The sequence below is a fragment of the Carcharhinus amblyrhynchos genome, chromosome 11, assembly GCF_965287045.1.
Source record: "Carcharhinus amblyrhynchos chromosome 11, sCarAmb.v2.hapA, whole genome shotgun sequence".
NCBI lineage: Eukaryota > Metazoa > Chordata > Chondrichthyes > Carcharhiniformes > Carcharhinidae > Carcharhinus > Carcharhinus amblyrhynchos.
Window position 1 is genome coordinate 27,586,572 of NC_137334.1, and position 16,517 is coordinate 27,603,088.

Consider the following 16,517-nt stretch of genomic DNA (forward strand, 5'->3'; position numbering starts at 1 on the left):
GAGAGAAGGGATTTAATAGTGGGAAACGAGGAAATGGCTGAGACTTTAAATAAGTTTTTTGTATCGGTCTTCACGGTGGAGGACACAAATAGCTTACCGAATATTAACAATCGAGGGTTGGTCGGAGGTGAGCTCCTTAATACAATTACTGCCAACCACTACCCAAGAGGTAGTGGTTGGCAGACTAATGGGACTGAAGGTAGACAGGTCCCCAGGCCTGGATGGAATGCATCCCAGGGTACTGAAAGAAATGGCAGAACTAGTGGCAGATGCATTGGTAGTTATTTATCAAAATTCACTGGACTCTGGGGAAGTGTCGTCTGATTGGAAAACAGCTACTGTTAGGCCGCTGTTTGAAAAGGGAAGTAGACAAAGGGCAGGTAACTACAGGCCAGTTAGCTTAACATCTGTAGTTGGGAAAATGTTGGAGTCCATCGTTAAGGAAGAAATAGCAGGACACCTGGAAGGGAATGGTTCGATTGGGCAGATGCAGCATGGATTCATGAAGAGGAAGTCATGTTTGATGAATTTACTGGATTTTTATGAAGATATGACTGGTGCGGTTGACAGAGGGGAACCGGTGGATGTGGCATTTTGGGATTTCCAGAAGGTGTTCGATAAGATGCCTCACAAAAGGTTGCTGCAGAAGGTTAGGGTACACGGAGTTGGGGGTAAAGTGTTAGCGTGGATTGAGGATTGGCTATCTAACAAGAAGCAGGGAGTTGGAATAATTGGGTGCTTTTCTGGTTAGCAGTTGGTGACTAGTGGCGTGCTGCAGGGATCGGTGCTGGGGCCTCAACTGTTTACCATAAGTATAGACGATCTGGAGGAGGGGACTGAGTGGAGGGTAACACAGTTTGCTGATGACACGAAGATGAGTAGGAAAGCGAATTGCGTGGAGGACGTGGAAAGTCTGCAGAGAGATTTGGATAGGCTGAGTGAGTGGGTGAGGATCTGGCAGATGGAGCATAATGTTGGGAAATGTGAGGTTATCCACTTTGAAGAAATAATAGTAAAATGGACTATTATTTAAACTGTGAAAAATTACAACATGCCACTGTGCAGAGGGACCTGAGGGTCCTTGTGCATGAATTGCAAAAACTCAGTCTGCAAGTGCAACCGGTGATCAGGAAGGCGAATGGAATGTTGGCCTTTTTTGCGAGGAGGATAGAATATAAAAGCAGGGAGGTCTTGCTGCAACTGTACAGGGCACTGGTGAGACCGCAACTAGAGTACTGTGTGCAATTTTGGTCCCCTTATTTGTGAAAGGATATATTGGCCTTGGAGGGATTACAGAGAAGGTTCACCAGGTTGATACCGGAGATGAGGGGGTTAGCTTATGAGGAGAGATTGAGTAGATTGGGCCTGTACTCATTGGAATTTAGAAGGCTGAGGGGTGATCTTATAGAGACATATAAGATAATGAAGGGGCTAGATAGGATAGAGGTAGAGAGATTCTTTTCACTTAGAAAGGAAACCAGAACTAGAGGGCACAGCCTCAAAATAACGGATGGTCACTTTAGAACAGAGTTGAGGAGGAACTTCTTCTCTGAGGGTACTGAATCTCTGGAATTCTCTGCCCGTTGAAGTGGTGGAGGCTACCTCGTTGAATATGTTTAAGTCACGGGTAGATAGATTTCTGATAGACAAGGGAATTAAGGGTTATGGGGAGCAGGCAGGTAAGTGGAACTGATCCACTTCAGATCAGCCATGATCTTATTGAATGGTGGGGCAGGCTCGAGGGGCTAGATGGCCTACTCCTGCTCCTATTTCTTATGTTATGTTATTAAACTGGAAAGGATGCAAAAAAGATCGACAAGGATATTACTGGGACTAGAAGGTTTGAATTATAAGGAAAGGCTGGATATGCTGGGACTTCTTTCCCTGGAGCGTAGGCGGATGAGGGGTAACCTTACTGAGTTATATAAAATCATGAGGGATGTAGGTAAGATAAATAGCCGAAGTCCTCTCCCCAGGGGAGGGATATCTAAAACTAGCAGGCATAGGTTTAAAGGGAAAGATTCAAAAGAGACCTGAGGGATAACTTTTTCACACAGAGGGTGGTGCATATATGGAATAAGCTGCCAGAAGAGTTTCAAAGTTTCTTTATTAGTGTCACAAGTAGACTTGAATTAACACTGCAATGAAGTTACTGTGAAAATCCCCTAGTTGCCACACTTTGGCGCCTGTTCAAGTACAGTGAGGGAGAATTTAATATAGCCAATGCACCTAACCAGCATGTCTTTCAGACTGTGGGAGGAAATCAGAGCACCCGGAGGAAACCCAGGCAGACACTGGGGAATGTGGAGATTCTGCACAGACAGTGACCCAAGACGGGAATTGAACGCAGTCCCTGGTACTGTGAGGCAGCAGTGCCAACATTGTGCAATGTGCTGCCCCTAGCAGGGTAGATAAGAAACCAGTGAATATAGTATGCAGTTGCTGGGCTTGCAAAATCTCACTAATTGTCCTGGCTGGAGACAATACACATCTCTTTAACCTGTGCTTAACCCTCTCTCCATTCATATTGTCTGTACCTGTTTAAGACTTGGCTACCTATAAAGACTCGCATTCCAACTGTTATTTTATAAATTGAGTTTGTGTCTTTTTATGCCCTAGTTGTGAACAGAACTCCCACTTAGCTGATGAAGGGGCAGCGCTCCAAAAGCTAGTGGCTTGTGCTACCAAATAAAACTATTGGACTTCAACCTACTGTTGTGAGATTTCTTACTTCAGATTTTCAGAAGGCATTGAATAAAGTACTACATGATAAGAGCTCAGGGGATGGGGGTGCTAAGTTAGCATGGATTTGGATCAGTTAAAGGACGTAAAACAGCAGGAAAAGCAGTTCATTTACAGGATTGCAGCTTGTCACTAGTGGAGTACTGCAAAGATCAGTGTTGGGGCCTCAGCTATTTACAATTTGTATTAATGATTTGAATAAAGGGACTGAGCGTAATGTGTACATATTTGTTGTCAGTACAAAGGTTGTTGGTAATGTAAACTGCAAGAAGAATACAATTTACAAATAGATACTGGCATATTAAGTGAGTGGACAAGAAGGTGGCAGATGAAATATAAGGCTGATTGTGATGTTAAGATAGAAAAGCAGAGATTTTAAATAGTGAGATACTATTAAATCATGGTTTTTCTGGTACAGAACTTGAGTATTGATGAAAAAAGATATTTGCCAAAGCTTTTCATCTTGCATACATCAGGACCATTGTAAAAATACCAATGTTAGGGAAACAACAACTTTATATAATATGAAAAAAGAGTGCTGATTGCTTGACAAGTGGACTCTGGTGACACGATTTTCCTGATCAGTGCAAGATGAAAAGCTTTGACAAAATTTCTTTTTTCAGCAGTACTCAAACTATTGTACATGGTGTGCACCAATATTTAAGAAACACAAAGTTAATGTCCAGGCACAGCAAGCAGTTGGAAAGGTGAATGTTATATTCACCTTCAATGCAAGGGAGGTGGGAGTCACAAAAATAGGGAGTTGTTCTACAATAAAGCAATGCTTTGATGAGACTGCACCCAGATTACTCTGAAAGGTTCGGGTCTCTGTAACCTAAAGGGGGTGGTACACTTAGAGATGATGCGATGAAAGCTCACTGGAGTAATTCATAGGAGGAGGGTTTTCCTGGGAGGTGTACACTGACATTGAATAGAATCTTGGGTTATAGCACAGAGAAAGGTCATTTGGTCCATGTCATCTGGGTCTCTGAAGAAGCAATTCACCTCATGCTACTCCCCAACCTTCTCCCAATAGCCTATACGTTCTTTTTTAAGATGATTTAATTTTCTCTTGAAACTGCCTCCACCACAGTCTTGGGCAGTGATTTCCAGATCCTAATAGAGAGTCATAGAGGTTTCCAGCATGGAAACAGGCCCTTTGGCCCAACTTGTCCATGTTAGGGCTTTTTTTAAAGCCCTAAGCTGGTCCCAATTGCTGGCATTTGGCCCATATACCCTATACTAATAATTTGCTATGTAAAGTAAAATGCTTTATCACATGTTGCAAATCTGTGTCCTCTTGTTTCTTGATCCTTCCATTAAGTTTCATTAGAGCTTTGCTCTATCTATTCTATCCACACTTCACATAATTTTGAATAGCTTGATCGTATTCATACTCAGGTAATTGCAAGAAAACATGGGATTCTGAGTGGCTCTGACAGATTAGAGGCTGGCTGAAGAGTCTAAAACTACAGAGCATAATTCTGGATAGGAGTCGGCATTTGCTGCCTCACAGCGCTAGGGATCCGAGTTCAATTCCGTGTGGAGTTTGCACATTCTCCCCATGTCTGCGTGGGTTTCCTCAGTGTGCTCCAGTTTCCTCCCACAGTTCAAAGATGTGCGGGTTAGATGCATCAGCTATGGCAAACTCATGGCTGCAGTTGGCTCTGGAACAGCAAACCCTGCTTAGCAAGGTGATCCTCTACCCTGCTCCCTGATTGGTTCCACAGGTCATGTGACCCTTACTCTGCAGCTTGTCCCTTAAAGGGACAATCACAGCATCTGACCCCTTCTAAGTCCTGTTTATACAAATGTCAATACTGAATTTACATAGACCCAGATAATTAAACATTTAGTACATGAATCCAATCCATTAAGAATTAACTCTTTTAGGTATTTTCCGATTCCTAGTGGAGCAGCATAACTCCTCTATCTGAAATACTTCCCCTGAGGTACTGTCCGTAGAAACCACAATCACAGGTGTCTCTTCTGGCATAGACATCTTGGTTCCATCTGTTTCCATGGGGATGTCAGTTGCATCAGTAGCAGGATAATCTGGTACTTAAATGCTTGGATAGTCGACAACATTCCCTGATGGCAATTTGGCTTCTGATGACAGCACTGGCTGTTGGGGCAACTCTTGCTCTCTCAAATGGTCTACATGTTTCCGGATGATCCTGCCTTCTATGTCCCCTTGATAAGTCAGGTTCTATTTTTGGACAACAGCTCCAGGAACCCAAAATTTGATTTGATTTATTATTGTCACATGTATTAGGATACAGTGAAAAATATTGTTTCTTGCATGCCATATGACAAAGCACACCATCCATCGGAAAGGAAAGAATGTAGAATATAGTGTTGCGGTCATAGCTAGGTTGTGGAAAAAGATCAACTTAATGTGAGGTAGGTTCATTCAAAAGTCTTATGACAGCAGGCTAGAAGCTATTTTTGAGTTGGTTGGTTTGTGATCTCAGACTTTTATATCTTCTTCCTGATGGAAGAAGGTGAGGGTATTTCAGGGGTGCGCGGGGTCCTCGATTGTGCTGGTCCAAGTTAATGGGAAGTATAGACAGTGTGAATAGATAGTAATCTGGGCTTCATTCACAACCCTTTGTAGTTTCTTGTAGTCTTGGACAGAGCAGGAGCCGTACTAAGCTGTGATACAACCAGAAAGAATGCTTTCTATGGTGCAACTGTGGAAGTTGGTGTGAGTTGTAGTGGGGATACTGAATTTCCTTAGTCTCAAACAAAGAACAGTACAGCACAGGAAACAGGTCCTTCGGCCCTCCAAGCCTGTGCCGCTCATTGGTCCAACTAGACTATTCTTTTGTATCCCTCCATTCCCAGGCTGCTCATGTGATTATCCAGGTAACTCTTAAACGATGCCAGTGTGTCTGCCTCCACCACCCTACTTGGCAGTGCAATCCATGCCCCCACCACCCTCTGTGTAAAAAAAAAAAGTCCCCCTGATATCGGAGTTATACCTCACCCCTCTCACCTTGAGCCTGTGACCCCTCGTGATCGTCACCTCCGACCTGGGAAAAAGCTTCCCACTATTCATCCTACCTATACCCTTCATAATTTTGTACACCTCTATTAGGTCTCCCCTCATTCTCTGTCTTTGCAGGGAGAACAACCCCAGTCTACCCAATCTCTCCTCATAGCTAAGACCCTCCATACCAGGCAACATCTTGGTAAACCTTCTGTGCACTTTCTCTAAAGCCTCCACGTCCTTCTGGTAGTGCAGCAACCAGAATTGGACGCAGTACTCCAAATGTGGCCTAACCACGTTCTATACTCCAGACTCCAGCTTTTATACTCTATACCCCATCCTATAAAGGCAAGCATACCATGTGCCTTCTTTGCCACCTTTTCCACCTGTGCTCCCACCTTCAGGGATTTGTGGACTTGCACAACTAGGTCCCTCTGTGTTTCTATACTCTTGATGGCCCTGCCATTTATTGTATAGCTTCCCACTACATTAGTTCTTCCAAAATGCATGACCTCGCATTTATCTGGATTAAATTCCATCTGCCATTTCTCCGCCCAATTTTCCAGCCGCTGTATATCCTGCTGTATTGTTCGACATTGTTCATAGCTATCCGCAAGTCCAGCCATCTTCATGTCATCCGCAAACTTGCTGATAACACCAGTTACACCTTCTTCCAGATTATTTATACATATCACAAATAGCAGAGGTCCCAGTACAGAGCGCTGCAGAACACCACTGGTCACAGACCTCTAGCCAGAAAATGACCCTTCGATTGCTACCCTCTGTCTCTTGTGGCCAAGCCAGTTCTCTATGCATCTAGCCACCTCACCTTGTGTCCCATGAGCCTTAACCTTCTGAACCAATCTGCGATGAGGGACTTTGTCAAACGCCTTACTGAAATCCATATAGATGACATCCACAGCCCTTCCTTCATCAACCGTTTTTGTCACCACCTCAAAAAACTCCACCAAATTTGTAAGGCACGACCTCCCTCTTACAAAGCCAGGCTGTCTGTCACTAATGAGATTGTTCCGTTCTAAATGCGCATACATCCTATCTCTAAGAATCCTCTCCAACAACTTCCCTACCACGGACGTCAAGCTCACTGGCCTATAATTACCCAGGTTATCCCTGCTACCCTTCTTAAATAACGGTACCACATTCGCTATCCTCCAATCCTCAGGGACCTCACCTGTGTCCAGTGAAGATTTATGTCAGAGGCCCAGCAATTTCATCTCTTACCTCCCTGAGCAGTCTAGGATAGATGCCATCAAGCCCTGGGGATTTGTCAGTTTTAATGTTCCCTAAAAAGCCTAACACTTCCTCCCTTGTAATGGAGATTCTCTCTGACGGGTCAACACCTCCCTCTGAGACACTCCCAGTCAACATGTCCCTCTCCTTTGTGAATACTGATACAAAATATTCATTTAGGATCTCCCCTATTCCCTTGGGTTCTAAGCATAAATCTTTGTCTCTGAGAGGTCTGATTCTCTCTCTCTCTCTCTCTCTCTCTCTCTCTCTCTCTCTCTCTCTCTCTCTCCCCCCCCCCCCCCCCGCCCCGCCCCCGACAACTCTTTTGTTCCTAATGTATGAATATAATGCCTTTGGATTCTCCTTAATCCTGTCTGCCAAGAACATTTCGTGACCTCTTTTTGCCCTTCTAACTCCCCGTTTGAGTTCTTTCCTACTCTCTCTGTATTCCTCCAGAGCCCCATCTGTTTTCAGTTGCCTGGACCTAACATGCACCTCTCTTTTCTTTTTGATCAGAGCCTCAATTTCCCTGGTTATCCATGGCTCTCGAATCCTACCTTTCCTATCCTTCCTTTTTACAGGCATATGCCTGTCCTGCAGCCTTATCAACTGTTCCTTTAAAAGACTCCCACATGCCTGACGTGGACTTACCCTCGAAAAGCCTCTCCCAATCAACGGCCACCAATTCTTGCCTAATCTGGCTATAGTTCGCCTTCCCCCAATTTAGCACCCTACCAAAGGACAACACTCATCCTTGTCCATTACTATCCTAAAGTTAACAGAATTGTGGTCATTATTTGCCACATGTTCCCCTACTGAAACTTTGATGACCTGACCGGGCTCATTTCGCAGAACTAGGTCCAGTATAACCCCCTGTCTAGTTGGGCTATCTATCTACTGTTCCAAAGAACCTTCCAGTACGCATTTTACAAATTCCTCCCCGTCCAGACCACCAGCTCTAAGCACTTTCCAGTCTATACCAGGGAAATTAAAGTCTCCTACTACAACAACCCTATTTTTTCTGCTCCTATCCAGAATCTCCTTACATATCCGTTCCTCCACTTCCCATGGGCTGTTGGGTGGCCTGTAGTACACCCCCAGCATAGTGATTGTACCCTTCCTGTTTCTGAGCTCCACCCACAACGACTCATTACATGACCTCTCTAAATTGTCCACCCTCTGCACTGCTGTAATATGCTCCCTAACTAATATTGCTACTCCCCCAACCTCTTTTAGCCCCTCCTCTGTCTTGCCTAAAACACTTACACCCCGGAATATACAGCTGCCAGTCCTGGCTTCCTTTTAACCAAGTCTCCGTCACCGCATCCACATCCAAATTCCGCATAAGCATTAAGGCCTAAGTTCGTCCGTCTTACCCGTTATGCTCTCGCATTGAAGCAGATGCACTCCAGACCTCCAGACCCACTCAGGTCATCCTCCTCCAGAATGCTCTTCTTCTTAGCTAGCCTTCCCCTGGCCCCCAGCTCGACCCCAGCCTCAGTGCTTACTGACCCGCTGCTTTGATCCCCACCCCCCTGCCACACTAGTTTAAACCCTGCCGAAACACTTTAGCAAAACTCCGAGTCAGGATATTTGTGCCGTTCCAGTTAAGGTGTAACCCATCCTTTCTGTACAGGTGCCATCCTCTCTTGAAGACTTTCCAATGATCTATGAATTTGGAACCCTCCCTCTTGCACCAGTCCTTTAGCCACGCGTTCAATTGTAGAATCTTCTTGTTCCTAGCCTCACTAGCACTAGGCACCGGGAGCAGTCCAGAGATTGCTACCCTAGAGGTCTTACTTTTTAGCCTAGCACCCATCCCCCTGAATTGCTCTCGTTGACCCCCCTGCTCTTTCTATCCACGTCATTTTCACCAATGTGTACAGTTACATCTGTTTGATTACCTTTCCTTTTTAATATGCTTCCTACCCCTCAGAGACATCCAGTAACCCAGCACCAGGGAGGCAGACTACCATTCTGGAGTCTCGTTCGCGCCCGTAGAACCGCCTGTCTGTGCCTCTAACCATCGTGTCCCCCACCACTATTGCTCTCCTATTCCCCTTCTTTCCCTTCCGGGCCACAGAGCCTGTCTCCGTGTAGGCGATCTGGTCCTCGTGGCTTACCCTTGGAGGGTCATCGCCCTCCACAGAATCCAAAACAATATACCTATTTTGGAGGGGGACCACCACAGCGGATCCCTCCACTGACTGCTCACTCACTCCCCCTCTCCCATCTGCCGCCCAGCCCTTACTATTATGGGAGACTGCCACTGGGGTATTTTCTGGAACATCACCCTTCTGACTTTTTCCCTTCCTAACTGTGACCCACGTGTCTTCCTTCCAAGGCCCCGGTGTGACGACCTGCCCATAACTTCTATCTATTAATTTCTCGTTTTCCCTGACTAAACTGAGGTCATCAAGCTGCAGCTCCAGCTCCCTTACACGGCCCTTCAGGAGTTGCAGTTCCACGCATCTGGCACAGATGTGGACTTCTGGGAGTCAGCTTGTGTCCAGGAACTCCCACATCCAACACCGAATGCAGCAAACTGGCCCCTCACTCGTACCTGCCATTTCCTTTATAGTTTTGGAAAATCAAACAAAGGGCGGGGGGTGGGGGAACTTTCTCCTAGAAACTAGAGACTTTGGTGGATTTTCATAATTATAGTGTCCGCATGGAGGGACCAGGACAAGTTGTTGGTGATCTGGATATCTAAAAACTTGAAGCTCTCCGCCATTTCTACTTTTTCACCATTGATGTAGACAAGGGCATGCCCTCCACTATGCATCCCAAAGTCAATGACTATCTCCTTCGTTTTGTTGACACTGAGGTCGTTGCACCAATTCATCAGATTCTCTATCTCTTTCCTGTACTTCATCTCATCATTGTTTGAGATCTGACCCACGATGGCAATGTCATCAACAATTTGAAAATCAAGTTGGAGGGAAATTTGGCCACACAGCCATAGGAGTATAAGAAGTATAATAGGGGACGGAGAACACGTCTTTGTTGAGCCTCGGTGTTGATGATCGTTGAGGTGGTGTTGTCTATCCTTACTGACTGCGGTTTGTGGGTTAGGAAGTCTAGGATCCAGTTGCAGAGGGAGGAGTGGAGCCCCAGTCCATGAAGTTTGGAAATGAATCTTGTAGGAATAATGGTGTTAAAGGCTGAGCTGTAGTCTGTAGTGAATAAGAGACTGATATTGATGTCTTTGTTATCTAGGTGTTCTAGGGTTGTGTGTAGGGCCAGGGAGATGACATCTGCTGTGGACCTGTTGCATTGATAGGTGATGTGGAGATGCCAGCGTAAGACTGCGGTAAACACAGTAAGAAGTCTCACAACACCAGGTTATAGTCCAACAAGTTTATTTGGTAGCAAAAGCCACTAGCTTTTGGAGCACTTGCTGCTCCTTCTTCGTCAGGTGAGTGGGAGTTCTGTTCACAAACAGGGATATAAAGACGCAAACACAATTTACAAAATAATGGTTAATAATGTGAGCCTTTACACATCTCTTTAACCTGCGCTTAACGCTCTCTCCACTCACATTGTCTGTACCTTTGAGACTTGATTACCTGTAAAGACTTGCTTTCCAACCACTATTTTATAAATTGAGTTTGTCTTTATATGCCCTGTTTGTGAACAGAACTCCCACTCACCTGACGAAGGAACAGCGAGCGCTCTGAAAGCTAGTGGCTTGTGCTACCGAATAATCCTGTTGGACTTTGACCTGGTGTCGTGAGACTTCTTACTGCATTGATAGGTGAACAGTAATGGTTCCAGGCAGTCTGCTTGGCAGAAATTGAATTGTGCTATGACTAACCTTTCAAAGCATTTCATAATGATGGATGTCAGAGCCACTGGACAACAGTCATTAAGGCACACTGCCTGGCTTTTCTTTGGTATCGGGATGACGGTTGTCATCCTGACGCAGATAGGGGCCTCAGATTGGTGTAAAGAGAGGTTGAAGATGTCAGCGAATACCCCCACCAGCTGGTCTGCGCAGAACCTGAGTGCTCGTCAGGGTACCCCATCTGGGCCTATTGCTTTCAGTGGGTTGACTTTTGAGAAGGCTGATCTGACATCAGCAGTGATGACCTCAGATACATGTGGCTTCTGGGATGGAGGGCATGCTTTCACTGACCTCTTGCTCGAAACAGGCATAGAATGTGTTGAGCTTATTTGGGAGTTGGGGATGGAGGGTGGGTGGGTGGGGATGGTGCATTGGAACCAGCAATTTTACCTGCCTTCCTCCTGTAGCTTATGTCTTGCAGACCTTGCCATAGTTGACCCACTTCCAAAATTCCTCGCATACATTGCTTCATCCACTGAAAATGACTGTGTTGACTTACATGGATAATGGATTGTATTCTGACTGCAATGGCTGGCCTCAACCCTCCCAGGCAAATTTGGAAACCACAAGACTCTGATCTTGTTCTCAGATGACGGTTCATTAACAGCTCTCCTTGCGGGACTCCCATTGTTGCATGTGAAAGTGCTCCTATAGCCCAGAAGGAATCATAAGATTCTGGTCTCCTGGGTCCCCCCGACTGCTTCTTTAGGCCAAACCTAAAAGTTGGACGGTTCATTCAGCTAATCCATTGAAAACTGGGTTGTAAGGCCTAGTCCAAATATAATTGATACCACTGAGGGCGATGAAATTCTGAAACTCAGGACTCATGAAGTCTGTTCCATTATCAACTCTACGACTTCAGGTATTCCATGGGTGCAAAAACATTGGTGTAATTTATCAACTGTGGTGTGATAATTATTGAGACCACTTCAAACACTTGCATCCACTTTGTACATTAACAAAGAGCAAAACCATCATGAACTGGTGGACGTGATCAATATGGACTCATACGCATGGCCTGCCAGACCACGCCAAAGGGTGCAGAGTGCAGCCAAGGCAGAGGATTGACGTACAATGTTGAATTCTTGCTGATGCAATTAGCAGAATAGCCTCAGCTTCTTCAGAATGACCCAAAAGTTGTTTTTGATCAGAAACAGTGATAAAGTGCCTGCTATACAAGTGTTGGAGGAACTTCTCAATTTGGGAGTAGCCCTTTTTGAGCTTCTGAGAGGATTCTTGAAACATACTCCAGTCTTTCAGATCTGTTGTCCATCTCGTGTGACAACACTGCACCTATTGCCATATGGAGAGGCATCACAGATTAATACCAATTTCGTAGCTGGTATGCATGAACAAATCTGAAGAATGCAGCTTTGTTATGGGGTGTCTTATAAAACCAACACTGGTAATTCTTTAAAAGCATATGCAAGGCTTGAAAAGGCCACTTCTTCTTAGGCAAACTCCAGCCTCTTGAATTCTCTTTAGCACCTCCTCTAAGTAAGCTACTTGCTTGGATTCTGTTGAACCGGTTATGAGGACGTCATCAAGGTATACCATAAATTGTGGTAGCCCTTGCAACAGACTTTCCATTGTCCTCTGGAAAATAGCACATGCAAATGACACACCAAAGGATAGTTGTGTATACTGGAACAAACTTTTGTCTGTGTTTATCATGACACAACTTTGAGAAGCGTTGTCTGATGCAAGTTACTGATATCCATGATTCATATCCACTTCATGTGAGATTGACCTCCAGCCTGCTTTGCAAACAGATCTTTAATCTTTGTGATTGGATACTTTCCAACTTGTCAGCCTGGTTAATATGTAGTCCCCACAGATTTGGATGATCTTGTCTGGCTTCAACATAGAACAATGGTGCTGCCTGTTCCGTGAACTGAATTCGCTGGATGATCCCTGTTTCTTCCAATCACTTTACTTCACTATTCACTTTTTTCATATCGTACTGGTCTTGCCGTAAAAAAATCAAGGGGTTGCCCCTGGATTCACATAGATCTTCACCTATAGGCCTCTTATCTTGCCTAAGTCATTACTAAAAACATTCCCATATTTCTTCTTCAATTCCAGCAGACTTTCCTGCACTTGGAAAATCTTGGCCCACTTTAACTTGATTTCGTTCAGCCAGTCACAGCCCAGAAGGCTTTGTCCTTTACCCAACACTATTATTACTAGGCATGGGCAGACTGTTGTCCATAGCTTACAAGTACATTATTTTTATGGCTTCTCCAATGTAAGTTGTTAACTTTGTTAGAGTGGTACTCTTTAACTTTATTGGCTGGACTCCTCTCAAGTACCAAAACTCCTTGGCATCTACTTCTATCTTAAGAGGCTTTTCATTTACCAAGAGCATTACAGTATTGAGGGTTATCTTGCCCCCTGTCACGTTTAACAGGGAATGAACATCTAAATCATTGGTGGTAGCTTCCGCATTATATACTTGTGATGCTCTATTTAATTTGCCAAGGGGTACTTGACTTGCATTTGCATCAATGCCTTGAATAGTATTTCCTGTGTCATAAAATCATTCACCTTCTTTATTCCTGTAGAGTTCCAAGGAGTGGTTACCCCCCAATGGTAACGTTCTGTTTCAATCTTTGCTGATTGATTTCCTCTTTTAAATCTTGTTTTACTTGTGGCTGAATTCACAACCTGCATCACTACTACATCTTTGTCTTTGGAGCCACTACTGATTACAGGTTCCCACCTTAACTGGTGAATGATACCATTTTCCATGTTCTGTAACTCTCATGCACCCTTTTCAATGCTTTTCATTGCCTGTGCTATCTCCGTTCAACTGGTATAAGTAATCATTGTTGAATTGCCTCATCATTCACCCTGCAGACTAATCTGTCCCATAGCCTATCATTCAAGGTCGCTCCAAAGCTGCAATACTCTAATATCTGTTTTAATTTAGTGATAAGTTGCAATCATTTTTGCCTGCAGGGCTCTCCCTTGAATTAAGTTTGAAACTCTGGGACATGACTGATGGTTTAGGTTGGAAATGTGACTTCACGATTCTACAAGCACACTGAATGATTTTGAATTGGTTGCACTTGAGCTTGTGAGACTGCGAATCAGATTATAAGTTTGGGCTCCACATGCACTGAGGAAAATTGCCTTGCATTTTACCTCCTCCCCTATTTTGTTCACTTGGAAGTAATATTCAAGGCGCTGTATGCATTGTGTCCAGTCCTCCGCGGAGGAGTCATGGATCTATTGATCAAAAGAGGGGCATCTTGGTAACTACTTTTTCCTTTTCTCAACTTCACTCATTTCAATCTTACTAAAATTATTTGAAGTGTCATGAAGTCAAAACAGGGCTGGGATGATAGCATGTGGTGCTGAGCGCAAACCAGTTTTTTAGCCTTGCGCTATCTTCCCAGCTTGCCATGTTGATCGTTCTTTTACTTTGTTGCCAGATGTAATAGTTCTTGTTCACCAGTTAAGAGAAAAACAACAAAGTTAAATCTACACAGAGGTTTGCAGCCTGTGGCTGCAGTCAGCTTCCAAGAAGGTTCTGGAACAGCAACCCTTGCCTACCAAGGTGATCCCACACCCTGCTCCCCAGGTCACATGACCCTTATTCTGCCGATTGATCCTTAAAAAGACAATCACTACAGATAGTTTGGGGAATTTTTTTGCCTGGAAATTCCTGAACTTTGCTAAATCGTGCTTTCAGTGCCAACAGTAGAATAAGGAGATTACAAACTGAGACTAGTGAAATGGTCATTTCAGGACTTGAGAGGAGAAGCATAATTGAAATGGTCATCTTGAAAGATGAAGCAGGGGAAACCAAAGAAAATAGGTTAAAGAAGAACCAGTTCAATGCATTTAAGGGGCTGTAACCATGTCTATTTTTGACAAAATTATCAATAATTGATCAAAGCAGCTTTAATTCCCAAAACTCTTAGTTTGAGATGTAGCTTTCAGTTTTGGAAACATGATTTTTTTTACTGGAAATATGTGTTAAATGGATCTGATTGAGAATTCAAACAGACCAAGGGCAATTACATTTTAAAGTTAATAACGTGAGGGTTGGAAATGAGAGAACTTAGAGGATGAACCGTATCTAAATTTTTAGTTGAATCAGGAGATCTACACTTACCTCAATAAAAGATGTAAATTATTTGTGTTGTACCTCAGTGAAAATAAACTAAAAGCAGCATGTAAAAAGGTCCTAGATGGGATCTGCAAGTCCTGATAAAGAGTCGTTAGAGAAAAATAACATACAGATCACAGAATCAAAGGGTTTATTTTGGGTAGATAATTCGTTTACATTTCTGTCGGAACATTCCAAGCATGGCATGTCACCATGGAGATAGGTTGTGGGGGTTAGGCAGATTCCTTGATTTTTTTTCCCCTTCGTGTTTGCTGACAGAAGTGGGTACCCCCAGTTCAAGTTGGGAACAGACTGAGACTGTTGCAACTCACTGAGTCAAGGGCATAAAGAGATGTATTCTTCTGACCTGCATCTTGAGCAGAGAAAATGCTAATTCTATTGTTCATTGCATGAAATGTGGAGGAAGCTTGTGATCAAGTTAGGAAATAGTTCATGAGGGAAAAAGAAGCTGGAAGATTTTCCTAACTTGGAGCCCAAGGAAGAAATCTATAGTAACCCTCTTGTTGACAGTAGGCTTGGGGAAGGCTGTGAGGCCCAAGCTTGAGCTGATTAGTTCACAGTTGTGAGGAAGTAGAGAAAACCTGTAGGGTCACTAAGCCAAATAGTCTACCTCAGAAGAGTAGCTAGAACACTGAACAGAAATCAGAGTGAATTCCAGTGGGCTATGCCATATGTTTGGATTGGTTCCAGAGGAATAGAACCATAGAACACTACAGCACAGAAACAGGCCTTTTGGCCCTTGGCTGTGCTGAAGCATTTTTCTGCCTAGTCCCACTAACCTGCACCTGGACCATATCCCTCCACACCCCCTCTCATCCATGTACCTGTCCAAGTTTTTCTTAAATGTTAAAAGTGAGCCTGCATTTACCACTTCATCTGGCAGCTCATGCCACATTCCCACCACTCTCTGTGTGAAGAAGCCCCCCCCAATATCCCCTTTAAACTTTCCCCCCTTCACCCTTAACCCATATCCTCTAGTTTTTTTCTCCCCTAGCCTCAGTGGAAAAAGCCTGCTTGCATTCACTCTATCTATACCCATCATAATTTTATACACAGGAATATGAATGAAACTTCAGGATCTCAATATATAAGAAAAATCTTGTGGAGAACAGAAACGTAAATCTGGATTTACACTTGAGCAATTACAAAATCAGATGACTATAAGATATAGAAGCAGAATTAGGCATTTGGCCCATCGAGTCTGCTCCACTATTCAATCGTGGCTAATAACTTTCTCAACCCCATTCTTCTGCCCCTTTCCTCCGTAACATTTGATCCCCAATTTTTATGTACCCTGGTTGTACAGATGAACACACAGTTGTTCCCCATACATTAAAAAAATTATGCAAAATAACTGCGTGATTTGGTGCATCTATACATGCTATAAACTAATAGCTCACTTGCATTTTAACCATGGATAAACCATTTAACTCTATTGGCTCAAGATTCTAGTCTATGATGGGCAAGATCAGATTTTCATCTGTCAAATCACACCCCCCAACTTATTTACAAATGTCATTTAGAATAAAGAATTGTGCATGTATATT

The 16,517-nt window shown here is 43.9% G+C and overlaps 1 protein-coding gene across 7 annotated transcripts in view; it reads left to right on the forward strand.

Moving 5' to 3' along the window:
* LOC145349995 (serine/threonine-protein phosphatase 6 regulatory ankyrin repeat subunit C-like) overlaps positions 1–16,517 on the forward strand; it is a 239,820-nt gene that overhangs the window by 76,610 nt on the left and 146,693 nt on the right. The window lies entirely within an intron of this gene.